Source organism: Piliocolobus tephrosceles, chromosome 6 (assembly GCF_002776525.5).
Source record: "Piliocolobus tephrosceles isolate RC106 chromosome 6, ASM277652v3, whole genome shotgun sequence".
Classification (NCBI taxonomy): domain Eukaryota; kingdom Metazoa; phylum Chordata; class Mammalia; order Primates; family Cercopithecidae; genus Piliocolobus; species Piliocolobus tephrosceles.
The window spans coordinates 139,531,998-139,550,025 of NC_045439.1; the positions used below are offsets into that span (position 1 = coordinate 139,531,998).

The 18,028-nt window shown below is 43.9% G+C and overlaps 1 protein-coding gene and 1 pseudogene across 1 annotated transcript in view; one reads left to right on the plus strand and one right to left on the minus strand.

The window, feature by feature from the left end:
• Positions 1-18,028, plus strand: part of MAP2K1 (mitogen-activated protein kinase kinase 1) — a 104,228-nt gene that overhangs the window by 20,640 nt on the left and 65,560 nt on the right. The gene's annotated exons all lie outside the window — the stretch shown is intronic.
• LOC113225045 lies at positions 6,585-6,701 on the minus strand (annotated as a pseudogene).

Consider the following 18,028-nt stretch of genomic DNA (forward strand, 5'->3'; position numbering starts at 1 on the left):
CTGCTCATACTGTGTCTTCTACTGGGGATTGCCTTCTCCACCTCCAATATACGTATGTTGAAATCTTCATCTTATGTCAAAGATTAACCTGGAGGTCACGTCTTCTGTAAATCCATCACAGACCTCTCCTCCACTCCATCCAGGCAGTGGTCATCTGCTCCACCCTCCGGAGCACTGTACATATTCCGTCACACTTCAGTTACTTATGTAATTGTCTAGTCAGCAGAAGATACTCCTCTCCAAAGGGCAAGGCTCTGCTAACTCCTGTGAAGCCTGGCTTTGAGTTTATGAGGGGTGATTCTTGTCAGTTTATAATTTTTTGGCACAAGAGGGTCACAATGTTGGTGGTAACCGTAGCATCTGTCCTAGGAGGCTCTGTATGCTCTTCATTGTTCATACATCCATTTATTTCTTCACTCAGCCACATGAGGCATGTGGGATGTGTGTTGTCTCTGCTTGACACATGAAGAAACTGATTCTGGTTAAAGGACTTGTACCTGCCATACAAGCAGCTAAGAGTGCCTATAGTCCTTTGTATTGCCTTTTCAGCCAACAGCCCCGTCCCAGCCCAAAGAAGGAAACATTTGGGGAACACATACTGGTGATGACATCTTCCCTATTCTGTGGCGTTCTCTTAGCCTTATGCCTGGCACAGAGGAAGGCTCTGGGAATGTTTGGGCCGGATGGATCTGGGAGCCTCATTTGCATGCCAAGCTGCATACTTATCCCTAGCAAATGCTGGTCTCCTTGATGGATATGTGACATGGGTGGCTGAATTTACATGGCACCTGGTGGCTTCTCACACTCCTCCGCCACGCCTCTGGGGACTAGGATAGGACAGATGGCCACAGACAGGATTCTCAGCTCTGCAAATCACATTTGGGAAAAAGTTAAGTTTGTGCAATAACACAATTTTGGTAACATGGTTTCATGCTGCTGGTAAATTCTGTAACACTCTCTGGATAAATCACACTTTAGTAGAACTCACTTGGGAACAGAGTTTAATTTCACTGTAGGTGGCTGTGATTCCCACCCACCAGTCTTCCCACCCCCGCTAATATATCTAGGCTGATAAGGTGAATGCTGTGCTAAGCAGGCTATTTCTGGGCCCAGGATAGAATTACATTATGTTATTTATTTATTTGTTTTTCTGTATATTTTTCAATTCACAGACCCTTTGAAAGAAGAATTACATTATGTTAATCATTGTTTCCCCATCAACACCTTTAATTCCTTCTCCTCAGAGTATAGCCACTTGTCCTTAAAATGAAAAGATCTTGATAGTTCAACTTTCTGTATGTATATATGAAGAGGTTGAGGCCCAGAGAGACTGGGCAGCCTACTCAGTTGTCAGATGGCTGGTGAAGACCTGCATCTGGATCCGTCGACTTCTCTCCTGTGCAGGGCCCTTGTTTTTTGCCCTGTCCTACTGCTTACCCTTGTCTTCTGTCTTAGAACTAGGGGAGAGTCTATAGCATGTTTGAAATGAGTAAGAGTGAATACTTGTTCATTGTTAAAGGACCCCAACACAGAACTAATTTCCTGTTAACCCTTACATTTTCTCTTGACATATCTTTGGTCAGGACCTAAGGCTTGACAGATTTCTGTACAGTGACATGCAGTCCTAGGGGTTAACTCTGTGTGGGTTTGAGCAATAGGATTTAACTTTTAGGAAAAAGGAGAAAAAAGAGAGAAGGTCGATAAGTGTATTTGGAGAGAGAGAAAAAATAGTTAATTTTTCTCTTAACAATTAATCTGAAATGATAACACAGTTGTGCCTTTTGGCTCTAAAATCACCATATTTTGATACATAAGCCAAAGGCAGGTATCCAGACTGCTGAAGATTATTAAAATGTAACAATAGGTCCAAGTCTAGAACTTGAAAAAATTTATCATTTGTCAAAGAAGTTCCAGTATTCTACATTATCTTGCTAATGAATTTGGGGAGCCTTGGGAGCTCAGCAACTGGTATGCCATCGACAGGTTTGCGGTCCTCTCTGGTCTGGGGTAGGTCTTAAGTGGGAACTTCTGGGAGGGACACACATACAGTCCAGTGAGACTATGCATGAACTACTCAGGAGACAGATCACTTGGCAGGAATGAGGCGATCTTTGTACATATCTGTTCTGCTTTACCAGCTACATTTATAAGCGTCTACAGATGAAGAGTTCAGCCTTGATGTCCCATCTCTCGCCCAGGCCTGCCATGTACTAGTTGATCAGTAAAAGTGGAATGAATGAAAGCCAGTGCTGTAAACTAGCACTGGGACAGAAGTTTTGTTCAGTTGAATTTCCATCAATATCAAATGCAACGTTAATGTGCATTGAGTTTCTTGGTTACTATTCTTGAGTCCTTTTTTTTTGGTCCTTTTTGACTGATTAAGCAAGGCTGGACTGGTTGGAGCCCCTAGATGCAACCAAGAAATGTGACTCCTGCCTGGATTGTTGTAGGTAGAGTGCTTAATATGGGGCCTGGTGTGAAGGAAGTTGGGAGTATTATCTGGTCAACTAGAGTTTAGTTACTAGGTTGTAAATGACTATGGTGGGTACGGATGTCATGAATATACTAGGGTCTGAGGGTCTGAAACAGTTAAAGCTCTCTCAGAATAGCCCAGGCAGCTCCCAGGAAGTAGCTTCTTAGGCAGGATGTGGCAAACCAGTGGGTAAATGAGAGCCCTTCTCCTCTGGAAGAAAAGGAAGTAGGTGGGGAGAAGTGAAGAGGAAGAGCTTGGTAGACAAATCTTTTTATCTGCTTTTTTAAATGCCAGACAGACCCTGCAGATTTTTGCCCAAAGTGGCCAAAGACCTAAGAATGCCAGTAATACTGGTTTTGCTATTGCCTTTTCCCTGCAGCTAAGAACTCAAGTTTAAGATCCTTTAGAGTGTTTTTCAATAGATTTTGTTTTCTAACTTTGATCATTGGTGTATTCTTTAGTGTACTTTCAAGATTCACAGTGAATGTGGTATCATCCAAAATCACATTCTTTTCTAACCAAGGATAAGTCAGAAGAAAAGATATATATCTATATCTATTAGAAAAGTATCTCTTTAATGTGTTTACCTATTTACCCATTTTAAAACACATTCCCACCCATTCTCTGTCCAGGTGCTCATAACAGTCCCTTGTGATACAGGACAAGAGTGTGCTTCCATTTAAGGCAGGAGAGAAATCTTGCCCATGGTCAGATGACCAGTTACCAGCAGCGTTAATAGAGGGCTCCAGACCCTCTGACTTCAAGTTCAGGGTTGCTTCCACAATTTTGGTTCTTTTTGTTAAGAATATAGTTTATACATTGGAGACAAATTATTATTATTATTATTATTATTATTTTTGAGATGGAGTCTTGCTCTGTCGCCCAGGCTGGAGTGCAGTGGCCGGATCTCAGCTCACTGCAAGCTCCGCCTCCCGGGTTCAGGCCATTCTCCTGCCTCAGCCTCCCGAGTAGCTGGGACTACAGGCACTCGCCACCTCGCCCGGCTAGTTTTTTTGTATTTTTAGTAGAGACGGGGTTTCACCGTGTTAGCCAGGATGGTCTCGATCTCCTGACCTCGTGATCCACCCGTCTCGGCCTCCCAAAGTGCTAGGATTACAGGCTTGAGCCACCGCGCCCGGCCTGGAAACAAATTATTGATGGAGGCTGCAATTTTGCCAATAAAAATAGCCTTCAAAAATCCAGTAAGTATATATGAAATGAAATTAGTGAACTGAATTTGGTGAGCTTTGGTGTTGCTGTAAAAGCAACTATCCTTTGTAAACTTATTGCATAGATAATAATGCAAACCAGTGTTGTGTTTAGGAATCAGTTTCAGGACTACGGTTTGATATGTGGAAACACCTCTGCCTTTGCTATGGGCTGGTAGATGTAATGGGCTGGACTTGGCTGTACTGTGAAAGGCTTCTTTGAGCTGATTCTTTGACCAGGTAGTGAAAGCATTAAGCACCTAAAAACGAAGTCTTCAGGAGGCTTCCAAGGATCTGGAAAGCTGAACTCAGCAATTTTTAGACTTCAGTTTTCTGGACAGCTCTTCTACTCAAGGAAGCCAGTATCTCCTGGATTTGTATAGCTCTTGACTCCATTTCTTTGAAGGTTTCAAATGATAATTTTTACATTTACCCAGGTGTCTACTCTGCCTGAGCACATAAGTGGTGATTTGACCCAAAAGCTGCATACTTAGATTGCATCCTGGTCACACTGATCTCTTACATGCATTTTAGATATTTAAATATTAAAACAAATATTCTTATGGCAATTTGTGTTTGTTTTGAGATGGGGTCTTGCTGTATTGCCCAGACTGGAGCACAGTGGCTATTCACAGGTGCAGTCATAGTGCACTGCAGCCTCAAACTCCTGGCTTCAAGCCATCCTTACACCTCAGCCTCCTGAGCAGCTGGGACTACAGGCACATGCCACTGTGCCTGGCCCTTGTGGCAATTTTATTTATTATTATTATTATTATTATTTTGACAGAGTCTTGCTCTGTCGCCCAGGCTGGAGTGCAGTGGCGTGCACTCTGGTTGGCTCACTGCAACCTCCTCCCGGGTTCAAGCAATTCTCGTGCCTCAGCTCTCAAGTAGCTGGGACTACAGGCACCCGCCACCACGCCCAGCTAATTTTTGTATTTTTAGTAGAGACGGTTTCACCATGTTGGCCAGGCTGGCCTTGAACTCCTGACCTCAAGTGATCTACCCGCCACGGCCTCCCAAAGTACTGGGATTACAGGCGTGAGCCACCATGCCCAGCCCCTTGTGGCAATTTTTAGAAGCTAGGATGTCAAGCTGCTCTTTGCTGAACCCTAAATGTCCTGAAGCATTCTGGGCTGGTGTCTAGTACCATCTTGATCCTAAGGGAATAAGCTTGACTCTTCTCTTCTTGGTGCTTCAGCACTGCATTTTCCTCAGTGGGATTGGAACAAGCATTAAAGCAAAACAAAAAATTGTAAATGAGACTTAGGGCAACTAACCTGCTGTAGCCAGAATAAAAAATTTGTTGATGTTTAAAGTTCTCTGACCTCCCTGTGTCTACTTGTTCATAATACTAAAACAAATTATGAACTTTAGGAACAAGAAAAAAGATTATGGCAGATTTCACACAGCTAAAAATATTACAGGAATTCAACAACCTCAGAAATACTTCTCACGGCAGATTCTCATCCATTTCTGTATTGTAGGCTTTTTGTTTGTTTGTTTATTGTATACCTCACACTGGGTTAGATTCAAGTTTGGGGGTACTTCCAGCTTATTGAGGATATGAGCATGTAATTGCAAGGCATTGTGATACATGCTTTCACTCTGGTGTGTGATACAGCACAGGCTATGGGAACTCAGAGGGTGAGTGACTTCTGCTGTTTTGAGGAGTGAAGGACTGTATCCCCAAAGCAGGCATCTGGGCCTGTCTTGGGGTTTTTGGGTCTTCTCTTCTGTTATTTTAACCTTATTTATGATGAAGGGACCTTTTTTTTTTTTTTTTAATTATTTACACTTGCACTTTTGATATCCTCTGCATTCCTGGCTCTTGTCATCATCTTAGACTTGTGAACCTGCCTCAGGTCTCTGTTAGGAGTTTCTGGCCTATCTGGTCAGCCACATACTGAGTAGCTGCACATGTAGAGCCTGCAGGGTATATCTCCAACTCACCTTGTCCAGAAAATAATCCTCTTGTCACCTGTGATGACTTCTGATGCTAACTACCCAGAGTCAGGCAGACCTCATAGGTTAAACGCACAGTCCTCTGTAAGACTGCCCTTCATGAGACTGTTACAGTCTTAGGGGTTTCCTGACCACACACACCTCTGTTGAACTGGCTGCACATTGGAGGGTTTTCACTATCCTCTCATTCACTTCCATAGTTTGCTAGAGCAATTCACAGAACTCAGGAATGCACTGTATTTCCGATTACAATTTTATTATAGCAAAAGGGGTACAAATCAGGAGCAGCCAAAAGAAGAGGCATATAGGATGAGGCCTGGGAGGGTCCCAGATGTAAAGTTTCTGGTGTCCTCACCTCATGGAATCAGGGCACAGTAACTCTCCTAGTACATTGATGTGTAACAATATGCATAGAGTATTGTTAACCAGGGAAGATCACCTGAGGTTCAGTGTCCAGAGTTTTTATTGGGGTCTCATAACATAGGCATGGTTGGTTGAATCGTTGGTCGTGTGATTGAACTCATTCTCTAGCCCCTTTACTCACTGCAGGTTAGACTGTATTACATGGCTCAGAGCCCCAGCCTTGTAGTCACATGATTGGTCTTTCTGGTATGGCCAGCCCCCATCCTGTGTCTTGTCTTTTTTTTTTTTTCCCCCAGTCATCTTTTATTTGGAGGTTAGTTCCCATTAGGATATGAAAGGATTCAGCAGTGATAGAGATTGCATTCCTTATGGAGGGGCTTGGGCCAAGAAGGTCATGGTGAGGAGTGTAGAGCATGCCCTCTTCTTCAGAGGTGCTTGCATAGCCACCTGTGCTTGAGCTCCTTGTAGAAAAGGCAGTAGCTGAAGAGCCCGTAGCCTGCCAGCATGATGGTAACCCCTGAGATGCTCCCCTTCTTCATGTTGATGTAATACTTGTAGTACCTGTAGTAACCTCTTCAAAGTGCTCCGATAGTGCCACCATTGCTGAAGTCCTGCATCAAGATCCAGCTTGGCAGCTCCCCTAGTTTGACCTCCAGAAGTTTCTTGTCCTTCACTGGTACAACGGATGCCATCTTGGAGTCCTGGTGTCCATTGTCCCTGTGTCATCTTTTTAAGCAAACTGGGGGCCCACGTTGAGTCACCTTATTGGCATAAACTATCAGGGCCCACTGTGAATAACAAAGATACTCCTATTACTCGAGAAATTCCAAAGATTTAGAGGTTACCTCCAGAAACCAGGGACAAAGGCCAGCCAAATTATTTATTATACAACATCCTCCTAACCCCCAAAGCTGTCTAGTCCTCATTTTTGTGATGTGGTAAATGAGGTCCCCCTGGATGCCCAGCCAGAAACCTGGAATCACTCTCATCTCCTCCCTCTCTCCCCCCATATCCAGATCATCACCCAGTCTTGCCAACTCTCCCTTCAGTTTCTGTCCCCGCTCTTTATTGCCTGGTTACTGTGGTGTTCTAACTCTCATCTTGTCTTGTTTTCCTTGTTGCCTTCAAGCTGACTTCCCTGGCTTGACTCTCCCATTTCTAAGTTGCCAGACTCTTGGTTCCAAAATATAAAACTGCTCTTGTCACTTTCTTTAGAATTTGCTGTTGCAGAACAATATGTGTATTATAATTCCATTTTCATTAAACAAAACGTACTGTATTCACTGTAAATGTATTTCAAAGAAATCTAGAAGTGTATATATTCTACAGTGTTAACAGTAGTTATCTGAGGGAAGGTGGAACATAGAATTTTACTTTATACATTTCTAGACTGGTTGCATTTTTTTGTAATGAGCACACATTAGTTTTTTTAGGCCTGATAATATTGTAGAAGTCAAATTACAGAAGTCACCCTAGCTCCCCACTCGCCTTCTTTAGCATAGTGTGCTGTGCCCTTCACGGTCTAGCTCAGTTTACCTGCAGCTCCATCTCGTCACTCACCTGGATGCATGCACTCTTTGGCCACTTGGAATGGCTTGTAGTGTTCAGTGCCATTTTGCACATGCTGATCCCTAAGCCTGGTTTGCGTTTCTCTTCCTATCTGCTCTGAACACTGATATTCTCAGGATTAAATGTGGGGATTACATTTTCTGACCTTCACTTTCCCTCCCTTATCTTAGATGTAATTAGGGAGTTTTTCTGTATGTTCCCCTAGCCCCCCTTGCCTACCTTGCTTTTAGCATTTTGACCTACCCTACCCTGTAGGTTGTTGCTATACTTGTTGTATAGTTGTTGCTATACTTGTTAGTATCCCTTCCTATGTTTGGCTTACATTGTGATACACACACCCCCACAATTCCCCCCAAACACACACACCCACCCACACACTCACCTTTCAGACTGCCTTGTGAGGGCAGGGATCTTGTCTTCATAACCTAGCCTCTAGTGTACATAGTGCTTGTCATGGAGTAGACGCTCCATAGTAAATCTGCGTTGTATTTTCACAGCTGTAGGCATAAATGGATGTAACCCAGAGAGCCACTCAAGTTCCCTATCCCATGCCCTTTTCTAGATTAGAGCACTCCCCGAGGTTTAGATTCTCATGGTCAGTTCTACTGTGGGACTCACATTTCCCTTTCCGTGTTTTTTCTCTTCTTTTTGCTCTGTTCTTGAACTAACTTGGAATTTGGCCCCTTTTCCTTGGTTTCCACTAAACAACAGTGAGAACAAAATATACACAAAGCTATTTGTGTGCACAGCAGATTGGACTTAGAAGGTCTGGGGAGGGGAGGGTATATTATATTACAGCAATACAGGTAACTTAAAATCTAATGGTATTAGGTGTCTTTGGTCTTAAATGACCTTTGCTACCCTGCCATGGTACCTCCTTTCCTTCTGCTCTTGCTGCTTTTAACAAGTCCCCAAACAAGCTTTTCTCATTTTATTTTGCAACATAATTCAGCTCTCCAGCTCCACCTCTACGTGCTGTTCAGGCCTGCTTCTGCCCACCCCAAGGCTCAGGAGCAGGCCCTTCTAAACTATGGGCAAGCTTTCTGGTCCTCTAGTAGAGTCAGATCCCACTGTGAACAGGTATTGTTAGCCCAAAGATGTATTTCCCCACCCCACATCTTTTTTCAGAAGACAGAAGCAAGCACTGTCAGCTTTGGTTTTAATTAAGTTTCTTTCTGTGATATTACTTCTAGGTAGCTTTTGACTTTACTAGGCCAACTGCTGTTAATTTGATGGTCTAACTAATAGGTTTCTACCCCTAGTTTAACATGTTGAATGTTGACCAGGTGCAGTGGCTCACGCTTGTAATCCCAGCACTTTGGGAGGGTTAGGTGGGTGGATCGCTTGATCCCTAGAAATATGAGACCAATCTGGGCGACATGGTGAAACCCTGTTTCTACAAAAAATTAAAAAAATCAGCCAGGCATGGTGGTGCGTGCCTGTAGTCCAGTTACTTGAGAAACTGAGGTGGGAGGGAGGATCTCCTGTGCCCAGGAGATCGAGGCTGCAGTGAGCCATGATTGCACCACTGCACTCCAGTCTGTTCAACAAAGTGAGACCCTGTCTCAAAAAAACAAAAAACAAATGCTTCAGTGAGCACCTGTATTGACTTCCAGTCCTGATCCTGAAATCAGGATTCCCTGAAGGTTGTTGGAAAGTGATCTGGGGGTAGGGTTTTTCCCAGAGGTGACGTGTGCTCAGTGATGAGATTTGCTGACCCTCCTGTGTGTATTTGGGCAGAGAGAAGGGTCTAGCTGTAACAAACAGCTGTTCTTGTATATAAGGGAGAAGCAAGTCTGGAGAATTGACGATTTCTTCTGTGGACTAGAATTGGAGACATATTTTGAGCGCTGTATTTCATCTGACTGTGTCTTCCTGCCCTTAGGTGTGCTTCTGGGCACTGGCTACTGAGCTTTTGCCTTGGGGACTCGACCATCCTTATGGTTCTGTTAAAGGTGGAGGGTGTCCGGGTTCATGGCGTCTTGAACAAAGAGTTGGACAAAATGCACAAAGCAAGGAAGGGACGAAGGGATTTATTGAAAATGAAAGTACCCTCCACAATGTGGGAGCAGTCCCAAGCCTAGGAGCTCAAAAGGCCCCGGTGCAGAGTTTTGGGGAATTTAAATACCCCCTAGAGGATTCCATTTGTTACTTTGGGTACATTGTATGTAAATGGAGAGGTTGAAGTAAAGTTACAAAGTCATTTGCGGCTAATGACCTATGGAGAGGATATTTCCTGTTATAGCTGAAGTGTGAATTGGCTTATGTTCCCTACCTCCAGACCCTATTTTCCTGCCTCAGCTCTGAGTTATGAGGTTTAACTGATTGGGTCACACTGGATCATGACCTTCTCCCTCATTGAAGAGCAAACTGCATTCCTGATTAATAGACCAGCATGGGCAATTATTATACAGGAAGTTTTGAAAAAGGTCTTTTTCTTTTTTTAAATTTATTTAAACTATTTTTTCCTCGTTATGACTGGAAGGATAAAAGATGTTTTTCTATATCAGCTTCTCAAGAACAGGGAATGGATAATGTCTAATACGTCATCTTTCTAAGGCCATAGCCAGCTTGTCCTTCTAGTAACAGCAGCCCCACTGTTTGGTGGCCACCACCAGACCCAGGGCTCCCTTTGTCTTTCTGATGCTGACTACATCATTTTTTTTTTTTTTGAGACGGAGTCTTGCTCTGTCGCACAGCCTGGAGTGCAGTGGTGCGATCTCGGCTCACTGCAAGCTCTGCCTCCCGGGTTCACGTCTTTCTCCTGCCTCAGCCTCCCGAGTATCTGGGATTACAGGTGCCCGCCACCACGCCCGACTAATATTTTGTGTTTTTAGTAGAGACGGGGTTTCACCGTGTTAGCCAGGATGGTCTCAATCTGCTGACCTGGTGATCCGCCCGCGTTGGCCTCCCAAAGTGCTGGGATTACAGGCGTGAGCCACTGTGCCCAGCTGATGCTGACCACATATTTTTTGGATTTTCTACCTGGGTTGTTCTTGGTGCTTTCTTCTTTTCAACATTCCCTGTCCCCTCCCCTCCACCCTCCCCACCACAGTAGTGCCCCAGCTCTTTTATGGCAACCAGAATTTTTACACTTATTTCTGCCTGGCCAGCGTCCCTTCTTCCCCAGTCAAAATATATCGGTTTTGGGCCGGGCATGGTGGCTCACTCCTGTAATCCCAGCACTTTGGGAGGCCAAGGTGGACAGATCACTTGAGGCTGGGAGTACAAGACCAGTCTGGCTAACATGGCAGAACCCCATCTCTACTAAGAAATACAAAAATTAGCCAGAAGTGGTGGTGCACATCTGTATCCCAGCTACTTGGGAGGCTGAGGCACAAGATTTGCTTTGGGAGGCGGAAGTTGCATTGAGATTGCGCCACTGCACTCCAGCCTGGGTGCGAGACTCTGTCTCAGGAAAAAAAAGTGTCTCAGCCTTGGATGTTTCTGTGAAAGGCATCCCTCTTTGGGTAGATTTAATTTATTGTCCTTCCTGGAACCTTTATGTGTTAGGAGGACACAGTTTCTTTACCTTAAGGAATAAATCACACTTCTGGGGGAATTCCTGTTGTTGGGGATGAGTTGGTGGGTGATTTTGATTGCAGGACAGGAACTCTTCAGCATGATGTGGAGAAAAGACCAAAATTTGGAGTTCCAACCCTAGCCTTGGGTAAGTTACTTAACAGCTCCTGACCTCTATTTCTATATCTGCAAAGTGGGAACAGCAGACTTATTTTTCTTTTTTAAATGTTGTGAGAATGAAATGAGTTTATAGCTATACCATGCCTGGCATTTAGGAAGCTCATCTCTTCAACTGCATTTTTCATTCTTTATCAGACTGTTATGTCCCTCCTTTGTCCCTGTCAAGTAAAGGTGATGTTCTTTTTGTTTGTTTACAAAAATGTATTAATAGTAATTTACCAGTGTTGCTGACTAAAACTTTATTCCTTTAACAATTTATAGAATTTATAGTAATTTAATTTTTATCAGTGCATCCAAATATTCCATTTATTTTTAAACTTTTACTTTAGGTTCAGGAGTATATGTGCAGGTTTGTTGCATAGGTACACTTGTGTCACTGGGGTTTGTTGTACACATTATATCATCCAGGTATTGAGCCAAGTGCTCAATAGTTATTTTTTCTGAACTTGTCCCTCTTCCTACCCTCCATCCTCAAATGGGCCTCAGTGTCTGTTGTTCCCCTTTTTGTTTCTATATTTAGCTCCCACGTGTAAGGGAGAACATGTAGTATTTGGTTTTCTAAGGGTGGTATTCTGTTATTTTATTTTATTTTTTTGAGACAAAGTCTCGCTCTGTTGCCCAGGCTGAAGTGCAGTGGTGCTATCTCGGCTCACTACAACCTCCTTCCCCTGGGCTCGAGTGATTCTCTTGCCTCAGCCTCCTGATTAGCTGGGATTATAGGCATCTGCCATGGCACTGGGCTAATTTTTGTATTTTTAGTAGAGACTTGGTTTCACCATCTTGACCAGGCTGGTCTTGAACTCCTGACTTCGTGATCCGCCTGCCTCAGCCTCCCAAAGTGCTGGGGGTACAAGTGTGAGTCACTATGCCTGGCCTTTTTTTTTTTTTTTTTTTTTGAGATGGAGTCTCAGACGAAGTCTCACCCTGTCACCCAGGCTGGAGTGCAGTGGCACAATCTTGGCTCACTGCAAACTCCGCCTCCCAGCTTCACACCATTCTCCTGCCTCAGCCTCCCGAGTAGCTGGGACTATAGGCACCCGCCACCATGCCTGGCTAATTTTTTGTATTTTTAATAGAGAAGGGGTTTTACTGTGTTAGCCAGGATGGTCTCGATCTCCTGACCTCATGATCCACCTGCCTTGGCCTCCCAAAGTGCTGGGATTACAGGCATGAGCCACCGCGCCGGGCCTTTTTTTTCTTTTTTTTTTTTTTAAGATAGAGTTTCACGTTTCACTTTGTTGCCCAGGCTAGAGTGCAAAGGTGCAATCTTGGCTCACTGCAGCCTCTGTCTCCTGGGTTCAAGTGATTCTCCTGCCTCATCCTCCCGAGTATCTGGGATTACAGGCGTACACCACCATGCCTGGCTTCTTTTTTGTCTTCTAACTTTTGATTTTTTTCCCCCCTCTCCCTCCAAACTCTGTCACTTTTCCTTTTGTACTTCTACAGAAGACTGATCCTTTAAAAATCATCCGGCCGGGCGCGGTGAGTCACACCTGTAATTCTAGCACTTTAGGAGGCCGAGGCGGATGGATCACCTGAGGTCAGGAATTCGAGACCAGCCTGGCCAACATGGTAAAACCCCGTCTCTACTAAAAATACAAAAATTAGTCGGGCGTGGTGGTGCATGCCTATAATCCCAGCTACTTGGGAGGCTGAGGAAGGAGAATTGCTTGAACCTGGGAAGTGGAGGTTGCAGTGAGCTGAGATCGTGCCACTGCACTCCAGCCTGTGTGATGGGAGTGAGACTCCATCTCAAAACAAAAAGAAATATTTCATATGTGGCTAATATGAAACACATTTTATACACTGGGGCAGAAGGAACCATAGGCTGTCACTTGTTTTAAGCAACAATATGACACCCCCTGTCTGATTCAAGATGTTGTTCAATATTTGAGGAGAATCTATGTGAGTGGGTGGTCCTCATGACTCCAGAGGCTCCTCTGTGTGTGTGTATGTGTGTATTTTTCAACATGACTACAGAAACATGTTGTGGGAAGGTAATTTATGTGATTTCAGAAGATTGATTCCCAGGGGGTGTTTTTGTTTGTTTGTTTCTTTTTAAAGGATAGGAATGTGTGATTCTTACTCTACCTGGGATTCTTTTTAATCAAATCTGTTTTCATGACATTAAAAAAATAATGTTGGCTTGGAAACTACCTGATTTACAGTGAAATTAAAAATAAATGCCTTGGCCAGGTGTGGTGGCTCATACCTGTAATCCCAGCACTTTGGGAGGTGAGGCAGGTGGGTCACCTGAGGTCAGGAGTTCGAGACCACCCTGGCCAATGTGGTGAAATCCTGTCTGTACTAAAAATACAAAAATTAGCCAGGCATGGTGGTGGGCACCTGTAATCCCAGCTACTTGGGAGGCTGAGGAATAAGAATTGCTTGAACCAGGGAGGCGGAGGTTGCAGTGAGCCAAGATCTCACCACTGCACTCCAGCCTGGTCAACAGAGCAAGACTCTGTCAAATAGATGAATGAATGAATGAATGAATGCCTTTCAGCTGTGGACAGTGGCTCACACCTGTAATCCAAGTTCTTTGGGAGGCCAAGGTGAGTGGACCACTTGAGCCCAGGAATTTGAGACCAGCCTAGGCAACATGGCAAAACCCAGTCTCTACAAAAAGTACAAAAATTAGCCAGGCATGGTGGCCCAGCTACCCTGAACGCTGAGGTGGGAGGATCACCTGAGCCTGGGAGATCAAGGCTGCAATGAGCTGTGACTGCACTGCTGTACTCCGGCCTGGGGGACAGAGTAACAACACCCTGTCTCAAAAATAAAATATCTTTTAACCTGGGAAAGCCGATTGAAAAGGTAAATAAACACCTGTCCTTTCATTTTCTTATTTTTTTATTTTAAGCTTTATTCCTCTAATACTTACTCTTGGCATATATGTGTATATATGTATACACACACACGCACATATATATACACATATATAATTTTTATATGTACAGTTATATATATGTACATACGCACACATACACACACACACACACATATAATTTTTTTTCTGAAACAGGGTCTCACTTTATCACCAAGCTGGAGTGCAGTAGTGTGATCTTGGCTCATTGCAACCTCAACCTCCCGGGTTCAAGTGATCCTTCTGCCTTGGCCCCCCAAGTAGTTGAGACTACAGGTACATGCCACCATACCTGGTGAATTTTTGCATTTTTTGTAGTAGAGATGGGGTTTCGCCATGCTGCCCAGGCTGGTGTCAAACTTCTGAACTCAAGCAATCCACTTTGGCCTTCCAAAGTGCCAGGATTACAGGTGTGAGCCACCTTGCCTGGCCTGGCTTATAATCTTTTCTTTTTTTTTCTTAAGTGCTAACTGGCTTATAATATTCTTTTCTTTTCTTTTTTTTTTTTTGAGACGGAGTTTTGCTGTGTCACCCAGGCCTAGAGTACAGTGGCATGATGTCGGCTCACTGCAAGCTCCACCTCTCGGGTTCACGCCATTCTCCTGCCTCAGCCTCCTGAGTAGCTGGGACTACAGGCGCCCGTCACCAAGCCCAGCTAATTTTTTGTATTTTTTTGGTACAGACGGGGTTTCACCGTTGTTAGCCAGGATGGTCTCGATCTCCTGACCTCGTGATCCGCCCACCTCGGCCTCACAATAACTGGCTTATAATATTCTTAATCCTAATTCTATACCATTGTCGCTGAGCACAGTGGTTCAGCACTTGCTTAATCTCAGCACTTTGGGAGGCCAAGGTGGGTGGATCACTTGAGGTCAGGAATTGGAGACGAGCCTAGCCAACATGGTGAAACCCTGTCTTTACTAAAAAAATACAAAAATTAGCCGGGTGTAGTGGGGCCTGTAATCCCAGGTACTTGGGAGGCTGAGGTGGGAGGAACATTTTGAACCAGGAGGCGGAGGCGGAGGCTGCACTGAGCTGAGATCGTACCACTGCACTTCAACTTGGATAACAGAGTGACTCCATCTCAAAAAAAAAAAAAACAAAAAACAAAAAGCAAAACAACAAAAAACAGCAACAAACCAATTCTATACAGTTGTTCACAGAGTAACCCCTACTAGAATGCCCTTTCACTCTTTTTTTTTTTTTTGCTATCTCATTATTTTATATCATTCTAGACCAGTTTGAACCTCATATCCCCACAAAACTTACTCTAGCATATCCTCAACTACACACCTGCCTGTGTTCTAGGCCCTTTGTGAGAATTAGGGGAACTGTGGGACAGTCATTGCCCCAGAATCTCTTTGGAAGTTGGTGGTAAAACCATAAAAGCAATAAAGGTAATTAACTACATTGTGCATTTTCCCCGGATTATTTATTGCATGAACAACATGAAAACGCAGGGATTAAATCACCTTCTACCCTGCCACAGCAACTGATTTCATTTATCTGTGTTTCCTTGCAGAGCTTGTTCATACACATTCATTTTTTTCCCCTCATAGGTAATACACTATAATTCATTTAACCTAAGAGTGTTTGATTGTCAGAATTTCTGATCCCCGTGTGTGTGACTTTGGGTAAGTCACTTCTCCTGAGACCCAGTTTCTCCGCAGGGTTTTAGACTGCACGGCCTGTAAGGCAATAATCATGAAAATATCTTCTGTTTGTGGAGTATGTCACAGTTGCTTGAACATTTGTATTGGTATTCTTTACCGTAACTACATAGGATTGAGTGGAATGTGATATTCCTTTTTTACAGATTGGGGAACTGAGACTAAAGTAGCCAAAGAAAACACTCTTAGGTGAACATGAATTATATTGTATTACCTGTGAGGGAAAAAAATGAACGTATATGAATAAGCACTGGAAGGAAACATAGATAAACGACTTCAAGGTTGACTTTTTAATCTCTGGTTTTCAGCAGTTTGACTATGATGTGTCTAGGTGTGGGATTTTTCTTTTTTTAAGTATTGCCTAGGGTGCCCTGTGCTTTTTTGATCTGGGTGTTGTTTTTTTGTTAATTTTGGGAAATTCTTGGCTTTTATCTCTTTAAGTATTTCTTCTCTCCCGTTCCCTCTTGTTCATCCAAGACCCCAATTACATATATATTAGACGATTTGGTCTTGTCATGCTCTGTTGGATGCTCTGTTCTGATTTCTTTTATTCTTTTTTTGTGCTTTAGTTTGGTTAATTTCTTTTTTTTTTTTTTTTTCTTTTTGTTTTTTTGAGACAAGCTGGTCCCAAACTCTGGGCCTTAGGTGGTCAAGCTGGTCTCAAACTCTGGGCCTCAAGTGGTCCTCCTGCCTTGGCCTCCCAAAGTATTGGTATTACAAGCATGAAGCACTGTGCCCAGCCTCCATTTAAAAATTTCTATTGACCTGTCTTCAGGGTCACTGATGGTTCCCTCAGCTCCATGTAATCGGCTAATGAGCCTGTTGACCTCTGATGCCATGTTTTTAAAATTTCTAGTATTTTAATTTGATTCTATTTTTAGTTTTCACCTTTGTTGAAATTCCTCATTTGTTCATGCATGTTGTCTACCTTTAACATATTAATTATAGTTATTTTGGCCCCTGTCTGATAGTTCCAACATCTGGGTCATCTGTGTCTGGTTGTGTTTATTGCTTATCTCTTGATAAGGTTGTTTCCCCCCATCCCACCTTCCAACCGTTCTTGATTTTTGTGTTTTTCTTTCCTTTTTTTTTTTCAGACAGAGTCTTGCTCTGTTGCCCAGGCTGGAGTGCGGTGGTGCCATCTAGGCTCACTGTAAGCTCCGCCTCCCGGGTTCACGCCATTCTCCTGCCTCAGCCTCCCCAGTAGCTCTGGGACTACAGGTGCCCACTATCACGCCCAGCCAATTTTTTTGTATTTTTAGTAGAGACAGGGTTTCACCATATTAGCCAGGATGGTCTCGATCTCCTGACCTCGTGATCCGCTGGTCTCGTCCTCCCAGAGTGCTGGAATTATAGGCGTGAGCCACTGCGCCCAGCCTTTTTTTTTTTTGAAGCAGTTTTCACTGCTGTTTTCACCCAGGCTAGAGTACAGTGGCTCAATCTCGGCTCACTGCAACCTCCTTCCCTGTATCAAGCAATTCTTCTGCCTTAGCCTCCCGAGTAGCTGGGATTACAGGTGCCTGCCACCATGCCAGGCTAATTTTTTTTTTTTTTTGAGATGGAGTTTCGCTCTTGTTGCCCAGGCTGGAGTGCAATGGTGCAATCTCAGCTCACTGCAACCTCTGCCTCCCAGGTTCAAGTGTTTCTCCTGCCTCAGCCTCCTGAGTAGCTGGGATTACAGGCATGCACCACCACGCTTGGCTAATTTTGTATTTTTAGTAGAGATGAGGTTTCACCATGTTAACCAGCCTGGTCTGGAACTCCTGACTTCAGGTGATCTGCCTGCCTTGGCCTCCCAAAGTGCTGAGATTACAGATGTGAGCCACCTCACCCAGCCATATCTTGTACATTTTTTTTTTTTTTTGAGACAGAGTTTTTCTTTTGTTGCCCAGGCTGGATGGTACTATCTTGGCTCACTGCAACCTCGGCGTCCTGGGTTCAAGTGACTCTCCTGTCTCAACCTCCTAAGTAGCTGAGATTACAGGCATGTTTTTATATTTTTATACTTTCAGTAGAGGTGGGATTTCGCCATGTTGGCCAGGCTGATCTCGAACTCCTGACCTCAAGTGATCTGCCTGCCTCGGCCTCCCAAAGTGCTGGGATTATAAGCATGAGCCACCATGTCCAGCCTGTGTCTTGTAATTTTTGATTGAATATTGGATGTTATGTAGTGGAACAGAGAATTAGGTAAATTGTCTTTATCCCCAGAAAT